This window comes from Pseudophryne corroboree, chromosome 4, assembly GCF_028390025.1.
Source record: "Pseudophryne corroboree isolate aPseCor3 chromosome 4, aPseCor3.hap2, whole genome shotgun sequence".
NCBI classification, from domain to species: Eukaryota; Metazoa; Chordata; class Amphibia; order Anura; family Myobatrachidae; genus Pseudophryne; species Pseudophryne corroboree.
The window spans coordinates 193,481,918-193,495,836 of NC_086447.1; the positions used below are offsets into that span (position 1 = coordinate 193,481,918).

The 13,919-nt window shown below is 46.7% G+C and overlaps 1 protein-coding gene across 1 annotated transcript in view; it reads left to right on the forward strand.

The window, feature by feature from the left end:
* GPC1 (glypican 1) overlaps positions 1–13,919 on the forward strand; it is a 312,763-nt gene that overhangs the window by 31,502 nt on the left and 267,342 nt on the right. The window contains exon 2 of the mRNA XM_063915676.1: positions 8,388–8,581. The gene's annotated coding sequence lies outside the window, so the exon portion shown is untranslated. The remainder of the gene's footprint in view (positions 1–8,387; positions 8,582–13,919) is intronic.

The following is a 13,919-nucleotide window of genomic DNA, read 5'->3' on the forward strand; positions in this document are numbered from 1 at the left end:
CATCGTTCTGGCGATCGTAATGTGATTGACAGGAAATGGGTGTTACTGGGCGGAAACAGGCCGTTTTATGGGCGTGTGGGAAAAAACGCTACCGTTTCCGGAAAAAACGCAGGAGTGGCCGGAGAAACGGGGGAGTGTCTGGGCGAACGCTGGGTGTGTTTGTGACGTCAAACCAGGAACGACAAGCACTGAAATGATCGCAGATGCCGAGTAAGTCTGAAGCTACTCAGAAACTGCTACGAGGTGTGTAATCGCAATATTGCGAATACATCGTTCGCAATTTTAAGATGCTAAGATTCACTCCCAGTAGGCGGCGGCTTAGCATGAGCAAATCTGCTAAAATTCACTTGCGAGCAAACAACTCGGAATGAGGGCCAATATTGTGAGGTGTTCAGAATAGACTGGAAATTAATGTTATTGAGGTTAATAATACCGTAGGATCAAAATTACCCCCAAATTCTGTAATTTTAGCTGTTTTTATGTTTTCTTCAAAAATCATCCAGATCCAAAACCAAAACACGAAAAGGGGGGTTTTGGCAAAACCAACCCAAAACCAAAACACGAGTGGAGAATTAGAACCAAAACACAAAACACGAAAAGTGCCTGCCGCACATCTCTAGAACTTATACATCCTTTGGTTATACTACAGTATATTTCACTTCCCCATGTTTATTCAGGCTTCATTGCGGGAGGCGGTCAACATCCCGCTGGACGGGATCCCGGCGGTCGAAATACCGACGCCAGAATCCCGACCGCCACAATCCCGACATATTCTCCCTCCGTGGGTGTCCACGACACCCATAGAGGGAGAAAATAATAATGTGCCGAGCGTAGCGAGGCACCGTGCCCGCAGCGTGGCGAGCGAAGCGAGCCCGCAAGGGGCTGCGTTCCGCTCGCCACCCCTGTCGGGATTGTGCGGTCGGGATTCCGGCGTCGGTATTTCGACCGCCGGGATCCCGTCCAGCAGGATTACGTACTGATCCCTTCATTGCATGTATTATTATTATTATTTATTTAATGCTATTTGCACTGTTACACCATTTCACATTGCACCTTTCCAAACATTTATAAAAATAGAAAATAAATTAATAGTATTTTAATTTAATAAATAGGCTTATTTCCACCAATTAGCCACAACATTCAATTAATAGCAATCACATATAGTATAAATGCTTATTTTCCCTAAAGAGCCCCAGCATTTTTAGTCCTCACATTTAACGCAGAGGGTCCTTATTGAATTAACGGCTCTTCCAATATAGTAATTGACTTATGTGGCCCAAAGTGCCATCTTAATGGTGAAAACTCTTGGGGTCCCATTTATTAAAGTATATTTGTAGCATATCCCCCCAAAACATTCATTTTGGGGGGTAACCGCAAACATCAAGTATCACCAAGCTGTAACCTGCCACAGTTCCTCCACTTCCGACAGATGCCGCAAGCCCACAGGTTTCTATGGTGGTTGCTGTGCCTCTGGATTTACCAAGATGTGTAATGCGAAGAATTGCAGAGATTGGCCACTGGCCGCTAATGCCATTTCCAAGCCAGAGCCATAGTGGAAAGGTAGGCTACTATCGACTAACACCATCTGGTGCAGTAGAGCAGCTGAGGGAGTTTTGTGATTTTCCACCATTAAGTTAGACCACTATTCCACCCCGAGTCCTAGGGCTGACCTGGGATTTGGAAACCGTTCCAAATCGGATCAGACTCGGGACTTACCCTTTCCACCGCGGCTCTGACCCAGATTATTCCTGGGTCACAGACGTTTCACACAGGTGCAGCAGTGGCCGGAATCTCTCAGCAGCAGTGGAGACTCCGGCACCGCCCACCGGTGTCACTGACCCCACCCCCGCATGTGTGTCAGCGCTGCAGGAATCAGCGTCCCCGTGGTGAATTGCATTAGGCATGGGATGCCGGAATCCGGGATCCCGGCGGTCAGCATACTGACACCGGGATACCAGCCGCTAGAATGCCGGCAGGGGGGTGAGCGCAACGAAGCAATACTGTGGGCTCGGTGGCTCGCTGCTCTCGCCACATGTTCTATTTCCACTCTATGGGTGTTGTGGACATCCACGAGTGGGAATAGCTCCTGTTAATCAGGATTCCGGCTGATGGCAGTGTCAGTGGTCGGGACTCCGGCATCAGTATCTTGACTGCCGGGAGATCCCGACTGACGGCTATGTAACTACATCCCGGTGAATCTCCCCATGGTGTTAAACAGGAGCCGGGTTGGATGCCCCAGTTTACACATTTACACTGACTCTTGATCCGGGTCATTCCCGAGACTAACTCTGCAAACTAGCTGGGTTGGATTCCCGAGTGACTTGACATGATTAACCCTTTTCCCCCAAACTGCAACCCAGGTTACTATGGTAATAACCCAGGTTTTAGCAACAGTGCAAAAGGGGTATATCAGTACAGACTGTACATCTATTATTGGTGCTGGTTGTGGCAATGAGATGCGACTGTACTTTGGGGCAATTTATTGCTTGGACAGCACACCTGGTAAGACTAATGGGCTTCTCAGTCACTAACGCCAAAACCATATTAATAACAGTATAAATGGCTTCTTATGCTTTTTCTCACAAATGTGTTAACAATTTTATGCTGCATTTAATATATTTAGCACACAACATGCTCTATTTTTTATTCTTTAATGCACACTAAGACAGTAAGAATGTTGCGTTGGTGAAAGTAGATACTGTAGTATTGGCGGGAACAAAGGACATCAGAAAACATGTTACTAATGTAGAGATGTGCGGCGGACACTTTTTGGGTTTTGGTTTTGGATCTGGATACCCGCTCATGTTTTGGATCTGGATTGGTTTTGCCAAAACCACCCTTTCGGGTTTTGGTTTTGGATGATTTTTGAAAAAAACATAAAAACAGCTAAAATCACAGAATTTGGGGGTAATTTTGATCCTACGGTATTATTAACCTCAATAACATTCATTTCCACTAATTTCCAGTCTATTCTGAACACCTCACAATATTGTTTTTAGGCCAAAAGGTTGCACAGAGGTAGCTGGATGACTAAGCTAAGCGACACAAGTGGGCAGCACAAACGCCTAGCCCACCTAAGAGTGGCACTGCAGTGGCAGACAGGAAGGCAGTTTTACAAACTAGGCCCCAAACAGCACATAATGCAAAGAAAAAAAAGAGGTACAACGAGGTCACTGGATGACTAAGCTAAGCGACACAAGTGGGCGGCACAAACACCTGGCTCATCTAGGAGTGGCACTGCAGTGGCAGACAGGATGGCAGTTTTAAAAACTAAGCCCCAAAGAGCACATAATGCAAAGGAAAAAAAGAGGTGCAAGATGGAATTGTCCTTGGGCACTCCCACCCACATGTTGTATAAACAGGACGTGCACACTTTAACAAACCAATCATTTCAGCGAAAGGGTCTGCCACACGACTGTTGCTGAAATGATTGGCTTGTTTGGGCCCCCACCAAAAAAGAAGCAATTGATCTCTCCTTGCACAAACTGGCTCTACAGTGGCAAGATGTCATCCTCATCCTCAGATACCCCCCCTACCCCCCCACCTTCCGTGTTTACATCCTCATCCTCACAGATAAATAATATTCAAACAAAACCACATCATTTAGTGTCAGTGGACTGCTTACGCTATTACCCAAAGTTTCTGAACTTGACAATGACTTATGATGAATGCGCTGCAGGTGACATATAAGGGAGAATGTTCCTAGGTGGTTAACGTTCTTACCCCTACTTATTATGGATTGACAAAGGCAACAGATGGCTTGACATCTGTTGTCTGGATTTGTGGAGAAATAATTCCACACTGAAGAGGTGGCTTTTTTGGTATTTTGCCCAGGCATGACAATGGGCTTTTTCATCCCATGGCCAACAACTGTCTCCACTGGTGACTTATTCAAACAAACCACATCACCATCCGAGTCCTCGTTGTCAACTTCCTCCGTAGCGCCAGCTACACCCATATCCTCCTCATCCTGGTGTACTTCTACAGTGACATCTTCAATCTCAATATCAGCAACTGGACTGGCGGTGCTCCTACCAGCACTTGCAGGGGGCATGCAAATGATGGTAGGAGCCTGCTCTTCCCATACAGTGTTGTGAAGGTCAGGCCTAGACACTGCAACTGCAGACAGTGCCAGCACCCCTGTATTTTCACAACACCCCTGTAATTTTACAGCATACAAGATAGGGCCCGTATACATTGATTTTCACTGAACCCAAGAAAAATTACAGCATACAAGACAGGGCCAGTGTACATTGATGTTCACTGCACCCATGAATTTTTACAACTTACAGGGCCAGTGTCATGTTATTTAAACGGCATAGTATATGGATACCTTACAGCATACTGCAGTGTGCTTTTAAATTTTAACTGCACCCCTGAATTTTTACAACATACAGGGCCAGCAGCACCCCTATATTTTACAGCATACAGGAGGACAGTGCCCCTGCTCCCTGTACAACACAGTGATAGCCAGGACAGCAACACCCATGTACAGCTGCAGCACATGAACACCAGTGACAGCAAGGACAGCACCCCTAAAATGGCACAGGTACACCACAGTGACTGCAGCAGCACCCCTACAGAACACACACTAACCCCACCCGACGCCACCACCCACAGAGAGAGACAAGAGGGGGAGACGTGCGGCTGTTTATAAAGTATCCAAAACCCACGAGATTCTGACAGCGGGATGATGACGTTTTGCCTCATTCTGGTTTCCGATTCTTGCGGGAGTCCCGATTCAGACTCTGATCCGGGCTCGAAGTATGATGTTCGGGTGGGTTCGGTTCCCGCTCATCTCTATACTAATGCATCTCTAAATTGCGTCTAAGACTTTCCCCGTGTTTGAACAGTGCATATTTCTTAATGAGCCCTAAGTCATGTGGTTTATACACATGTAACATGATTAAGTGCATAGTGTGCAGACAAAGCACAACATGTACCGTCATCAGGGTATATACAATGCATGACACAGTGAATAGCGTGCATCATCAGGTATGTTGTTTTCATTTAGATAGAACCTTGTATAATGTCTGCATTACACAGAGCAACCACAGACAGCTGTGATACGGCTGACCTCTAGCAGCCTGAAATAGTCGGATAAATCATTACAGAAGTACAGAGAGAGAACCGGAAGGCCTGCATGGACTGACTCACTGAGGATTTCAGGACAGCTGCGTGTGTGGAGGTCGCTGCTCACACATCCCTTATACGGGCATTGCCTCCATCATAATTTCTAATAATACTCTTAATCTGCAAAATGTATATGATCCTTGACAGAAACTGGAAAAACTGTGAATTACTATGTGTTACTACTAAGTACAGGGTGCAAGGCTAGCATCACTGTAATTGTCAATATAGCTGATTGCATACAGTGCATATTCTTGTGGATTCAGTTTTAACTCTTTCCCATCCATTTTTATCCTCACTCATTACAGGCTCCACCTTATGTTCTGTTACTGCACCAACGAATTAACATTACAGTGAGTGTATTGGCTGCAGATACTATGTGACTTCAATTTCTGAAGGCAGTCCCTATTTCATTAAACATGTATTTCTAAATTACAAATAGATTGCCCTCATATGTGTTTTCTCAAAGGGGAGGAATATGTAAATGAGAGATTTACAAACTTAAACTAATGAGAACTCCACTCTAGGTTGTATAGAGAATCTGCTGGAAGTACAGTCAGGTCCATAGACACAATTCTTATATTTTGGGCTCTATACACCACCACAATGGATTTGAAATGAAACAAACAAGATGTGCTTTAACTGCAGACTTTCCGCTCTAATTTGAGGGTATTTACATCCAAATCAGGTGAACGGTGTAGGAATTGCAACGGTTTCTGTATGTGCCTCCCACTTTTTAAGGGACCAAAAGTAATGGGACAAACAAAACAATCCTAAAGCAAACTTTCACTTTTTAATACATTGTTGCAAATCCTTTGCAGTCAATTACAGCCTGAAGTCTGGAACGCATAGACATCACCAGACGCTGGGTTTCATCCCTGGTGATGCTCTGCCAGGCCTCTACTGCAAATGTCTTCAGTTCCTGCTTGTTCTTGGGGCATTTTCCCTTCAGTTTTGTCTTCATCAAGTGAAATGCATGCGCAATCTGATTCAGGCAGGGGCGGATCCAGAAAAAAATTACAGGGGGGGGGGGGGGGGGGGGATAAGGGGCGTGGCTTCGTTGGAATGGGCGTGGTATTGCAGGAAAATACTACCTTATACCCCAGTTTTGCAACCTGCACGCCCAGACGTTGGCCACCACAGGAAAGAAAAATAATCCTGATTCCTGATTCATGCCCCTTACATTATTTGTCATTTTTCCTCCTTATAGTAATGCCCAGTATACGTTATGCCACATACTGCAATGGCCCTTAGACATTATGCCACACACAATAATGCACAACACAGTATGCACACACCGTAATGCCCCCGACACATTATGCCACACACCGTAATGCCCCCGACACATTATGCCACACACTATAATGCCTGTGACACATTATGACAGGAATTGCAATGCCCGTTATACATTATGCTACACACTGCACTGCCCCTGATACATTATAGCACATACAATGTCTGTGACACATTATGACACACACTGCAATGTCCGTGATACATTATACCACACACTGCAATGCCCGATACATTATAGCACATACAATGCCTGTGACACATTATGCCACACACTGCAATGACCTTGAGACATTATACCACAATGCCCGTGATATAGTATACCATACACCGTAATGCCTGTGACACATACCGCAATGCCCGTTATACCCTATGCCACACACTGCAATGCCCGTTATATATTATGCCACACTGCAATGACCCTGAGACATTATACCATATACCACAATGCCCGTGATATAGTATACCACACACCGTAATGCCTGACACATTATGACACACACCGCAATGTCCGTGATACATTATGCCACACACTGCAATGACCCTGAGACATTATACCACATATCACAATGCCCGCGATATAGTATACCATACACCGTAATGCCTGTGACACATTATGACACACACCGCAATGTCCGTGATACATTATGCCACACACCGTAATGCCCATTACACATTAAGTCCTACAGTAAGGCTTCTAATTACTTTTCAAATACCTGCTCGTTGTCAGGGGTTTCATGCACTGGGTGCCATGCTCGTTGCCAGGGGTTTCATGCTCTTGGTTCCATGCACGGTGCCAGGGGTTTTCATGCTCAGTGTGTCATGCTCGTTGCCAGGGGTTTCATGCACTGGGTGTCATGCTCGTTGCCAGGGGTTTCATGCACTGGGTGTCATGCTCGTTGCCAGGGGTTTCATGCACTGGGTGTCATGCTCGTTGCTAGGAGGTAGTCCTTGTTGCTAGGGCTGTGCTCCCAGTGCCGCATATGTCCCCAGTGCCAGATATTCCCCCACGGTGCCAGGTACTCACATGCCCCCAGTGCCAAATATAGCCCCCCCCCATGTGCCAGGTACACATATACCCCCCCAGTGCCACATATGCCCCCAGTGCCAGATATTCCCCGACAGTGCCACATATGCCCCCAGTGCCAGATATCCCCCCCCAGTGCTATATATGCCCCCAGTGCCACATATGCCCCAGTGCCAGATATTCCCCCCCAGTGCCACATATGCCCACAGTGCCAGATATCCCCCCCCCCAGTGCCACATATGCCCCCAGTGCCAGATATTCCCCCCCCCAGTGCCATATATGCCCCCAGTGCCAGATATTCCGCCCAGTGCCATATATGTCCCCAGTGCCAGATATTCTCCCCCCCCCCTGCCAAATATGCCCCCAGTGCCAGATATCCCCCCCCAGTGCCAGATATGCCCCCTCAGTGCGTCCCCCCCCCCCCGCTTCCTCCGCCGCCGCCGCTCCCCCCGCTCCCCTGCTGTTAGGAGGGACACGGAGGGCACAGTGCACGCCTCCCTGTGTCCCTCCTGTGTCTCCGGCGGCCGCGGGTCACTCTAATAAAGAAGTGCTCACGAACGGCACTTCCTTTATGAGACCCGCGGCCGCCGGAGACCCAGGAGGGACACAGGGAGGCGTGCACTGTGCCCTCCGTGTCCCTCCTAACAGCAGGGGAGGAAACGAGACCGCAGACTGACATGCGGACGCTCGTCCGCATGTCAGTCTGCACTAAATCAGTGGCGCCCCCGCAGCCCCTCGCCCCAAGCCACCGCGAGGGCTGCGGCGTGCGCACAAAATAAAATAAAAATACAAAAATCCACTAAAAATGACAGGGGGGGCACGTGCCTTGGTGCCCCCCCCCTAAATCCGCCACTGGATTCAGGTCAGGTGATTGACTTGGCCATTGCATAACATTCCACTTATTTGCCTTAAAAAAAACCTTTGGTTACATTCACAGTATGTTTCGGGTCATTGTTCATCTGCACTGTGAAGCGCCATCCAATGAGTACTGAAGCATTTGACTGAATATGAGCAGATGAAGTGGAGTAACATCAGCACGTCCCGGAGGACAGAGACCTGGACACCGGAGGAATACCATCGTTCTGGCTGACATAGAAGGCGCACCACATTATAGAGCTTCCAGAGGGTCCGGTGAGCTTCTCCCTATTATAACAACTGTTACGTTACATGATGTCTGTGAGATTAACTTTTCATGCAGTTATCTTATAAGCGGAACTTTGAAAGTTTTAAAAAGTTTTTTTGGGATGCTTTTTTAATAATTTGATGTGTGACAGAAGAAATAAATTCTCTATGATTCTTTGATTGAAAGTATTTTACCCTGAGAGGATCCCAAACAGCATGGATTCACTGGGGGGAGACCATGTCAAACAAATCTTATTGACTTTTTTGATTGTGTGACTAAAGTGATGGATAAAGGTGGAGCCATGGATATAGCTTATCTAGACTTTAGTAAGGCTTTTGACACAGTTCCACATCGCAGACTGCTAAATAAACTTGAAAGTTTGGGATTGGATATTAGGATTATTGAATGGATAAGATCTTGGTTGAAGGATAGAAAACAGAGAGTTGTGGTAAATGGAGTGCATTCACAGGAGGGAAATGTTACCAGTGGAGTACCCCAGGGATCTGTACTTGGACCAGTGCTTTTTAATATCTTTATTGGTGACATTGCAAATGGCATTAAAGGGAAAGTATGCCTTTTTGCAGATGACACAAAGGTATGCAACAGGGTAGACACACCAGGTGGGGTAAAACAAATGATTGAGGATCTAGGTAGACTAGAGGAATGGTCAAGAGTCTGGCAATTACAGTTTAATGCCAAAAAATGCAAAATCATGCACTTGGGTCTCAAAAATCCTAAAGCTAAATACAGTATTAATGGCACTATACTGGAAACTACTGAGGAGGAAAGGGATCTAGGAGTCACTATTTCAGATGACTTAAAGGCAGGTAAGCAATGTAACAAGGCAATGAGGAAGGCTAGTCAGATGCTTGGCTACATTGGGAGAGGAATCAGCAGCAGAAAGAAAGAAGTAATAATGCCACTGTATAGGTCATTGGTACGGCCTCATCTAGAATACTGTATTCAGTTCTGGAGGCCATATCTTCAAAAGGATATTAATACATTAGAAACTGTACAAAGGAGGGCAACTAAAATGGTGCATGGCCTACATCACAAAACATACCCAGAAAGACTAAGAAATCTCTATGTATAGTTTGGAGCAGAGAAGGGAAAGGGGGGACATGATAGAAACTTTCAAATATATCAAGGGTTTTAACAAAGTCCAGGAGGGAAACATTCTCCAAATGAAGAGAAGCAATAGGACACGAGGACATGCACTGAGACTGGAGGGGGGGAGGTTCAGGGGAAAATTGCGGAAAAATTATTTCACAGAAAGGGTAGTGGACAAGTGGAATAGCCTCCCATCAGAGGTGGTAGAGGCTAAGACAGGAGAAAAATTTAAACATGCATGGGATAGACATAAGGATATCCTTACAAAGAAATAAGGATCAAATAAGGTTAGAGATAAAAATAATATAAAAAAAAAAGAAAAGGGGCAGACTAGATGGGCCAAGTGGTTCTTATCTGCTGACAAATTCTATGTTTCTATGTTTCTATGATGGACTGTGTTTGAATTGTTTTTTTCTAACTCACCTTTTTTTGAGTTTACTCACAGCGCTTGTGAAAAATCTCTCATATATATGAATACTGATTAAGGTGGAGTGTTGAATTTACCTGGAGAAACACAGCTGCAGCGATTTAAGCGTTTAAGTAGAGACCTTTTTTTGTTTTTGTTTTGGCTATCCTGGTAGACATGGTGACTGTTGACAAAGTTACTGTCTGCAAGTCATAACCACACCCATCCATAGAAACTAGCTACTGTATTATTGATCTACTACATTCTAATAATGATAACTATTTGTTACGAGTAACTTCTCCATCTGTCTTCTTTAGAAAGTCTGATAAATCCCTAGAACAGCAAGCACTGGAGAGGTAGGTAGACCTGGCATCAGGGGTGGATTTCCCACAAGGCAACCTAGGTGTTTGCCTAGGGCCCGGTGGGTACCAAGGGGTCCAGTGCCTGTGGATGAGCCCAATAAAATCCGTCCCCCCACAAAACCCATTCCCAGAGGAGCACTGTCATTGGTGGCACACATAGCGACGCGTCACTGCTTCAATTGGCGGACAGACCCTCCACTCCTCCCTCTCTTCTCCCCTTCTCAGAGTTTGCAGTGCACACAGAGAATCAGAAAGGGGAGAACCCGCCGGCGCCGCACATCCCCAACTAAAGTCACGGTCTCCGGCGGCGACAGAGACCTTAGAAAGTGTAAGTGCGATGGGTGGGGGGAATTTGAAATCTAACCCCTGCAGGTAGGAGCAGTTGCTGTGGGAGGTGCTGGACCCCCCCGCCCCCCCCTTTCCCTTCTCTTCTGCTGCAGCTGTAATGGAGACTGCAGGGAGTGGGTCACTCTGAGCCAGGTCAGGAGGGGGAACCTTTCCTTTCTCTCACTGTCACATCATGTTATCCCGTAACAATATATGTCCCCACCATGGTATTACTTCAGACCACCAGCCATAATAAACATAATTACTGCTCAAGCTGGAGCAGTTATCCAAAAATTAAAAAAACAAATAGGTGTAGTCTATTCGGAAAACCACATGTTAATGTCATTTTGCGAGGACTATACATGTCATGTTTTGCTGTCACTGTGGGGGGAATTCAATTGTGGCCAGCTGCATTCGTCTGGCTGAACTAGCGTGACATTGCCACATTTTACGCACTTTGATCTCGCTCAAAAGTGACCGCTACCTCATAAGGTAGTGAGCACTTTTAGGTGAAGCAGGGACGAATCGGGCAAGGTACAGGTGGCAAATTGAGATGACGAGGATGGAGAGGGGATGGCCCGCCTATGCCACACATCCCCTGCTAGCTCCAGCACAGCAGCTGCCAATTCCAGGGCCAATACCACCCAGCAGACAGGAGCGGAGCCTGGAACTATGGGACAGATACTGCCGGCAGAGTGAGAGAGAGTCAGGAGGAGGAAATGGATCACACAGACTCGCAGTTACTTTATTATTTCAGGCAGCTGCCCATACTTTTTATTACATGTATTTTATAATTGATAAATTTGCCATTATACCATTGTGGGCATAATGTGTAAGAAGCATTACTACAGATGTAGCCACGCTCATCGTGGCTACATCTTGCTGCGACAGCACCTTGTTAGGGGAATCAGTATGAATTGTCGGTGCAGACAGGAGTGAGGGACTCCAGGATTCCACTGATGAGAAGACTGACAGGGGTGAGTAAGGGGTGTTCTCCCCTCTCCCCACCCCCCTAACCCACCCTTCCCGCAGCCTATCCCCAACCTCTCCCCTTAGTGCCTAACCCCCCCATGGAGGTGCCTATGCCTCACTCCCATCTCTGCTGCCTAACCCTCCCTCCCCTGCAGTCCTATCCTCCCTCCCCCACAGCCTATCCATATCCTCCCCTGGGGCTGCCTATCCTTAACTCCCTGTAACCTAACCCCCACCCTGCAGCCTAACCCTAACCCCCTGCCTGATGCCTAAACCTAACCACCCTTCCCTGGCCCTAAACTGATGTTCGCAGGGATACTTACGGTCGGGATGGGGGCTGTCAGGATTCCGGCGTCGGGATCCCAATCCATTCGGAGTTCTGATGTTGGGATTCTGAAGGGTGTCGGGATCCCGGTGTCGGTATTTCGACTGCCGGGATCTCGATAGCCGGCATCTTAACCACATCCCTTGTTAGGTGCGACCATGTGTACATCTGGGGCAAGCACGCGCCCCATTCGCATGAATGGGAGCGCCGATTGCCGCAGCTCGACACAGCTAGGTGCAGGCGGTCCTAGCCGCACTGAGAGTGCCCGATTAGCACAGATGTAACCACGATGAGTGTGGCTACATCTGTATGTAGGCAGAATGTATAAGGTGCATTACTACTGTGTTTATGTAATGTTTAAGGGGCACTACTGTGGGGCGTATTGTGTATATGGAATACTACTTGGTGGCGCAATGTGTATAAGGAGCACTATCAGGTGGCGTAATGTGTTTAAGGCTGTTTGAGCTGGGCTCTTGGGGTTAGTTTAGAGATATAGGTGAGGGTATTAGGGAAAATATAGTGCTATAGATTGTTTGAGGAAGGAGGGCCGCAAACCGGTATCTTGCCTAGGGCCCCACGAGGTCTAAATCTGTCTCTGCCTGGCATAGTATCCAAGGCCCAACCAACAATGAGTATCCCAATCCCATCCCGAACCAACAATGAGCATCCCAGACTCAACCAACAATGAGTATCCCAGCCTCAACCAACAATGAGTATCCCAGCCCTAACCAACAATGAGTATCCCAGCCCCAACCAACAATGAGTATCCCAGCCCCAACCAAAAATGAGTATCCCAGCTCCAACCAACAATGAGCATCCCAGGCTCAACCAACAATGAGTATCCCAGGCCCAACCAACGATGAGTATCCCAGCCCTAACCAACAATGAGTATCCCAGCCTCAACCAACAATGAGTACCCCAGCCCTAACCAACAATGAGAATCCCAGCCCCAACCAACAATGAGTATCCCAGCCCCAACCAAAAATGAGTATCCCAGCCCCAACCAACAATGAGCATCCCAGGCTCAACCAACAATGAGTATCCCAGGCCCACCAACAATGAGTATCCCAGGCCCAACCAACAATGAGTATCCCAGCCCTAACCAACAAGGAGTATCCCAGCCCCAACCAACAGTGAGTATCCCATATATATATATATATATATATATATATATATATATATATAGCCAGAAAAAAGAGGCGGCACTCCTAGCGTTTTTTAAAGTGCAAAAAATGTTTAGTCAAGAACGACGTTTCGGGGGGTCTTACCCCGTCATCAGGATAACAAGTGCATCTTACATGAACAAACATTTATACTTACATGCCGCCCGTACCTCACCCGACGCCGGCCGCAGTCCACGGACGCCCGCATCCCCTTCCGGGTTCAGAGCCCTGACGCCACCGGAAACAGCGCGGTCACGTGAATCTACGCCGGATGGTCTGGGGGAAACGAGCAGCACACATTTACATATCACCATGGCAACGAGATAAAAACAAGTGAACACACAAGTAAGATGTGAGGTAACAAGCCCCACAATAACACAGTGTAAAACCACATTACAAAAACAAGAAAAAATGCATAATAGTGACAGTAAAAATTACAAAGCACAAAGCATGGACTAAAAAAACCTGTATACAGATGAATAATCTTAATGCTTAATAATCACAGATCCGGAACATAACAAACCTGTCTGCGTTATTAACCTGTACTCTTACTAAACTTAGGTGTAATATCTCATGGTAAACTAATTACACTACGTTATATATACTGACTCAACTGCCATACCGGCAATAGAATCGGTAGATCAAATGTCTGACAAACTGGAATATGGTGTTCCTATTAAA